At 45.4% G+C, this 6,205-nt stretch overlaps 1 long non-coding RNA gene across 1 annotated transcript; it reads left to right on the top strand.

Moving 5' to 3' along the window:
• Positions 1-1,442: 1,442 nt before the first annotated feature.
• LOC126983583 (uncharacterized) lies at positions 1,443-5,525 on the top strand. Its single transcript, XR_007735993.1, has 2 exons — positions 1,443-3,156; positions 3,187-5,525. It is a non-coding gene; the product is annotated as an uncharacterized LOC126983583 (long non-coding RNA).
• The last annotated feature ends 680 nt before the right edge of the window (positions 5,526-6,205 follow it).

The raw sequence follows: 6,205 nt of genomic DNA, 5'->3' as shown, positions 1-6,205 counted from the left end.
GCCGAGTGGCGGAAGGTTACCCACATGCTGCCCAGAAGGCCAGCTCTTAAATCAACCCAAAATTCGGTGACCTCGGTCAAGTGGAGCAGCGCGGGGGGCAGCACTGTCCAAGCGGCGGCCTCCAAACCTTCCACAGAGCCGTCATTTATGTGGGGGCTAGGGGCCATGTTTGCCATATCACCTTCGAAATACTCCTAAATGTGCTTGTTTTCAAAATAATTCACCCTCCTGCACATGAACCTAGTTATGATGCCCTCCAGCCCCCCAAAAAATCTCCGGGCCTCGCGCCACCTTCCAGCCATGCCCGAGGCCGCGCCCGCGCGCCGCGCCGACTCCAAGAACACAGCCTAAGAAGCCACGGTAGCCACCTCTCCTGATGGATGTGTCTGTAGATGTATTAGCCCTTCCATTCTCTCCCCTCTCCCTTAGTCTCAGTCCCTTCTAGTCTTCCCCTTTCTTGCTGTCCCAATACTTTGCCTTAATAAATAAAGCCAAATCAAACTAAAAAGCAGGTTTCCAATATCATACAAAAGAACAGAGCAAGATTTCCTTTCTCTAGATTAGATTTTTTCAATTTTCCTCATGTCCCCTACTAAAAAAAGATATAAGAAAACCATCTATAGCCCACATATATTAAGAGAACAAAACATAAGATTTCCCTTTTATAGTGAAGGACAAGTACTGCTTTGTTAATCTTCCTCAACCATGTCCAATACTAAGGAATATAGAAAGGTATGTGTAGCCTATATATCGACATCTTACCGCACCAATATTTCTTTTCTATACATTTAGACAACTGCCTAATTTTTGGAACATCGTACTTGTCTTGATCTACAATGCTGTGGCTGGTCTGTCTTTTTTATTATTTTTCAAGGCGTGGTTAGTTAGTTTTGTTGATTTTTTTATATATCAATTCTTACGACTGGATTCATAATATGTCGACTTAACTGTGAAAATCCATCACTTCTAATCCACCCCCGTCCCAAAAATGGTATATTAACCCGGTAGCAACGGGGATCATATTTCTTATTGGTTCCTCTAAGCGAGAAAAATGTTAAAAAAATCATCACTCACACAAACCATTTCATAATATATATCAAAGCATTTGTGATCAGTTTATGTATCATCTATTTTGGGGGGTCTATAATATCATGGCACAAATTTGGCCCGTCGCTGCTACCGGGTTAAAAAGCCAAATCAGCCACAAAACTGTTAATAAGTACCAATACATACGTTTGGAAAATCTCTCGAATATCACACACACACACACTTGGACTATAATGAACTTGCTGTAATCGGGAGGGTAGCCTACTTGCTGGCGATGACGAGTCCAGCTCATGATCAGGCCATGGTGAATTACACACACACACACACACACACACACACACACACACACACACACACACACACACACACACTGGAGGGTAAGAGAAAGTCGGCTTGGCATGAATACTTTGTTTACTGACTCCTAACAACACAGAAATTATAGTCCTACACATCCTAGTTGTTTCTCTCGTGTATGGCTTGACAGTACTGTTGACAATTATCACAAAATTAAAAAAGAAAGACCTCGCTACCAAGACGTCGGTAACAAACGGCTGACCCTTTGCATCGCTCTCTCTACTCGGCTGGAAATGGATGATTGTATTTTTTTATGTCGTTTTCGTGTTTTTATTTCAACCCTTTTATGAATTTTTGATCAAACAAAAATATCAAAAAGGTGGTGGTGGTGGTGGCATGGGGCAGTGGGGGGTGGTGTGGGGGGCGGGGGGCGGCGATGAAGAGGCGTCTAGTACACCACCTCACTCATCTTATTTATTCATGTTATTCATACAAAACATTGACGGGCAGACCACTCGAACCACTCACCTGCTGGCTGCTCGGTGGCTGGCTGACCAGGCTGGCGTGCGAGGGTCCCCAGCTCTCCTAAAAAAGTATGTACAATATGTATGTATGAATGTATGTACGTCTGTGGGCTCCTCCGCACACACGACTGACTCAGCGCTATGAGACACATATGATACAATGTCTTAGGTGTGTGGATGAGGAGGGGGGGGGGAAGGGCTGGAAGAGGAAGGGAGGGAGAGGGGCAAGATAGGGTCAGTTCTTACCCTACTCTTGCCCTCCTTACCCATACCCCCTCCCGTGACCTGCCCTGACCCCACACAAGACGGGAAGGTAAGTTCGTATCACCAGAGGCGGCTCTCAAAGTCGACAAAAAGGAGCGACGGATCAGAGGTGGAAAAATGCAACGGCGGCGGCGGCAGCAACGGCGAAGCTGGCGGCTGTTTATCCCCCTTACAGAAAATACAAAGTTGATGGTCAAGCGGCCAGGACCCACAAAACTGGCCCTGCGGCAACCCAGAGGCAAGGGAACAGTGCCTAGGTGACCCCCTGGTGCCAAATGAGGGGATGAGGAGGTTTAGGGGGGAGTAGGGGGTCACTGTGGCACCTCAGAGGCAGGGGAAACAGTGCCTAGATGAACCCCCCCGTGCCAGAATAGGGGGGTGAGGGGGTGGCTAGGGGGGAAGGGGAAGCCTCTGAGTGGGGAACGGACAGGTGAAGAAACATACTGGTGGCAGCAGCAGCGGCAGCGGACTCAAAAAATCGACCAATATGTACATTTTGTGACGAGTCCTCTCTGTACACCAGCAAAAACCTACACGTGTGCGCGCTCGCCGCCTCCACGCACACGCTGTGACTGCATGGCTGACCTCCGCCTGGGTGTTCTCGGTTAGCTTGAGGAGGGGAAGGGAGAGGAGGGGGGAAGGAGGGGGGTCAGGTCAGGCTGGGTCATCTTAGGTCATTGGCACTGTGAAGGTTGTTGTTGTTGGCACTCCACTCTACTCTAGTGCTGTGTGTATATATGTATGTACGTATGTATAAATGTATGTGTGTGTATGTATATATCACTCAATTAATCAATCACTGTGTGGGGGGGTATGTATAAATGTATGTGTATGTATTTGTAAATGTGCATTGTATCATCAGTGTACATTATTTTACATGTGTTTGTGTGTATGTGTGTGTGTGTGTGTATTTACCTAGTTGTAGTTTTACAGGGCCTGGGCTAACGCTCGTGTGGTCCCATCTCCGTATCTGTATTTGTCCAACTTTTCCTTGTGTGTGTGTGTGTGTGTGTGTGTGTGTGTGTGTGTGTGTGTGTGTGTGTGTGTGTGTAAGTAGGTGCACAGGACACGCAACCTCCTCCTCCTTCACTTCTTTACACAACACTTCGGTGGGCGGGTCGGGCGGAAGCTTGCATCCCACATGGCTACATAAACAGTGCTCGAAAATTAGTCTAGGCTACAAACATGGACCTCACCCCACCCAACACCGCACACCTGCCTCACCTGGGCTCACTAACATCCGACAATTAACCCCCCCCGAGACACCTAATACAAACCTGACTCTTATTACCCTCACACCTGCCTAATCTGAGCTTGTTAAACCTGATAAATGACCTTCATAAGACACCTGGCACACCTGACACCACCCTCACACCTGCCTGCTCATTAACCTGGCATTTACCTTCATACCTTTTCTATCACACCTGAATGATCAAATCCACACCTGACCTTCATAACTTTCCAAAATACACATGACTTACCACCTGGATTTCTTTGACACCTGCCCAACCTGAGCTCATTAACACCTGACAATCTTCATACTTTTTCTATACAACTGACACACACACACACACACGCACACACACACGACTCTTACTACACCTACATACTTGCTCTTTATAAACACCGGACTAACTAACACCTGACAACTTCCCTAAACACACCTCTGACCCTCACAAAACACACCTGTCTGCTTACACCTTGCCTCGTTAACACCTGATTCGTTACACCATTACCACACCTGACCTTCGTTTATACCTGGAGAAGCCTAACGAGTATACATCACACCTGAGGAACCTGCACTTTACCTATACCTGTTCTTCATATGATTTTAATACCTGGTGTGAGGAGAGGATAATATCTATGGATTTAAGAAGCCACGGATATCTTGAGGTGATAGCAAGTGAATTCAAGGCTCTTCCTATCCTCTCTTCCTTCCTATTTGGCCTTTCTCTTTCTCCTAATCCTTCTTCTTTTCCCTCGTTCGCTTTCTTCCTTATACAATAGCAGCAAGCATGGGTATTCCTGGCTCTTCCTATCCTCTCTTCCTTCCTATCAGCCTTTCTCTTTCTCCTAATCCTTCTTCCTTTTCCTCATTCCCTTTCTTCCTCATACAACAGCAGCAAGCATGTCTATTCCTTTCTATTGTCCTTCCCCTCCCTTTCCTTCTTTCTTACACTCCTAAAAAATCTTCCCAGCAACAAAATTTAGACCAGCCAGCAAGTATTTATCCCCCTACTCCCTCTCCCTCCCTTGATCCTTCTTCCTCTCCCTCTCTCTCTCCCCGTCTCTCATACACACATCTGAATCACCACCACATAACCAGGAGCGGAAAGCAAGCATCAGACACAGGGAAACAACAACTCTGGAAAACTAACGGTTATCTACGCCGGCAAAACTCTAGTAGTCGTAGTAATAGGAGTGATTTGTTTTTACATCTAGAATGGGCGATGCAAGTCTCCCGCCGAGCCGCCCACCAGCGAGACGCACCCATCGACTGCTTGTGGCTCTGAGGGTGATGATGGGCCTTGAATATGGTGAGGTTAATGGTGAGGGTAGCAGAGGAAGTGGCTACAGTGTGTCGACCAGGATTGTGAGGTACCAGGGGGAGGTAACTTTCAATGTCGGATATTTCTGCACCTACGATTCTAACTTTCGCCCCTGCAAGAACGAGTGAGAGAGAAAGGGAGTTAATAGGGTAATGAAATGTGCCGATGGGGGTAAACAGAGAAAGGAAAGAAAAGATGGAAGTAAAAAGGAAGAATGAGAAAGTTAATCAATGGGGTAAACAGAGAAGGGAAAGAAAAGAAGGAAGTGAAAAGGAAGAATAAGAAAGTTAATAGTGAGAAAATGTGCCAATGGGGGTAAACAGAAAAAGGGAAGAAAAGAAGGAAGTGAAAAGAAAGAATGGGAGAGTTAACAGAGTAAGAAAACGTGGTAATGAAGGCAAACAGTAAAGGGGAAACAAAAGAATAAAGCGAAGAAAAAGAATGAGAGATTTAAGAGTAAGAAAACGTGGTAATGAAGGAAAACAGTAAAGGGGTAACAAAAGAAGGAAGTGAAGGGAAAGAATGAAAGAGTTAACAAAGTAAGAAAACTTGGTGATGAAGGCAAATAGTAAAGTAAATGAAAAGAAGAGAGGAATTTAAAGACAGAAAAAATGCTATGAAGAAACCAGTATATAAGATTGTGTAAGTCGTCACAGGATATCGAATTTGCCTGACGTCACCTCCACCATATGCTTTACCTATAAACGCCTGTGAACCTATAAACGCCTGACTCCTCTCTCGACGTAGGCTAAAGAAACAAGTGTATAAGATTGTGTAAGTCAGTCACAGGATATTGAATTTGCCTGACGTCACCTCCACCATATGCTTCACCTATAAACGCCTGACTCCTCCCTCGACGCAGACTCCACAAGCCACCTTCCATCCTGCCCACAGTGCCGCTCAACTCGATGGCCCAGCTCTGCCAGTTCCGCCTTTTTCGTTTTGTTTTCTTTATTTAATTTCCGCCAAAACACCTGAATTTTTTTGCCTCTAACGCCTCTTTTATTTTCTTTCCCCCGTCGTCGTAATGAACTTTGATTTTTGTCCCACACTTTTTTGTTTCTAGTTTTCATCGTCTTCCACTTGATCGGTTTCTTTCTTTTTTTTCTCTTTAGTCACGATGTTGTTGATGTTGTTGTTGTTGTTGTTTTCAGTCTGTTTCCGATACACACACACACGAATTGCCATCACAAATTAATGATATATATATATAGTACTTTTTTTTTTTACATTTTGAAGCATAATAAATTTTACTTCCTTCCATGCTTAAAAAAATCTGTCTACATAATAACCTTACGTAGAGATTTGCAATGCCATTCTAAAATTACTGAGTCATTTAAAATTATAAATAAATAAAATTAGTTGACTTGTGGGCGGTGGCGGGCGACCGGGCGGCCCGGACCGACCGACAGAAAGACTGATGCACTGACAGGCCGAGGCAGACAGGCTGACAGACAGACAAAGAGACGGCGGCCAGGCGCGCCCTCCCCGCCACGCCCAGACACACTACTACTCCACAAACACTCG

The sequence above is a fragment of the Eriocheir sinensis genome, chromosome 54, assembly GCF_024679095.1.
Source record: "Eriocheir sinensis breed Jianghai 21 chromosome 54, ASM2467909v1, whole genome shotgun sequence".
In the NCBI taxonomy this organism is placed as follows: Eukaryota; Metazoa; Arthropoda; class Malacostraca; order Decapoda; family Varunidae; genus Eriocheir; species Eriocheir sinensis.
This window is presented reverse-complemented; position numbering and strand designations above follow the sequence as displayed.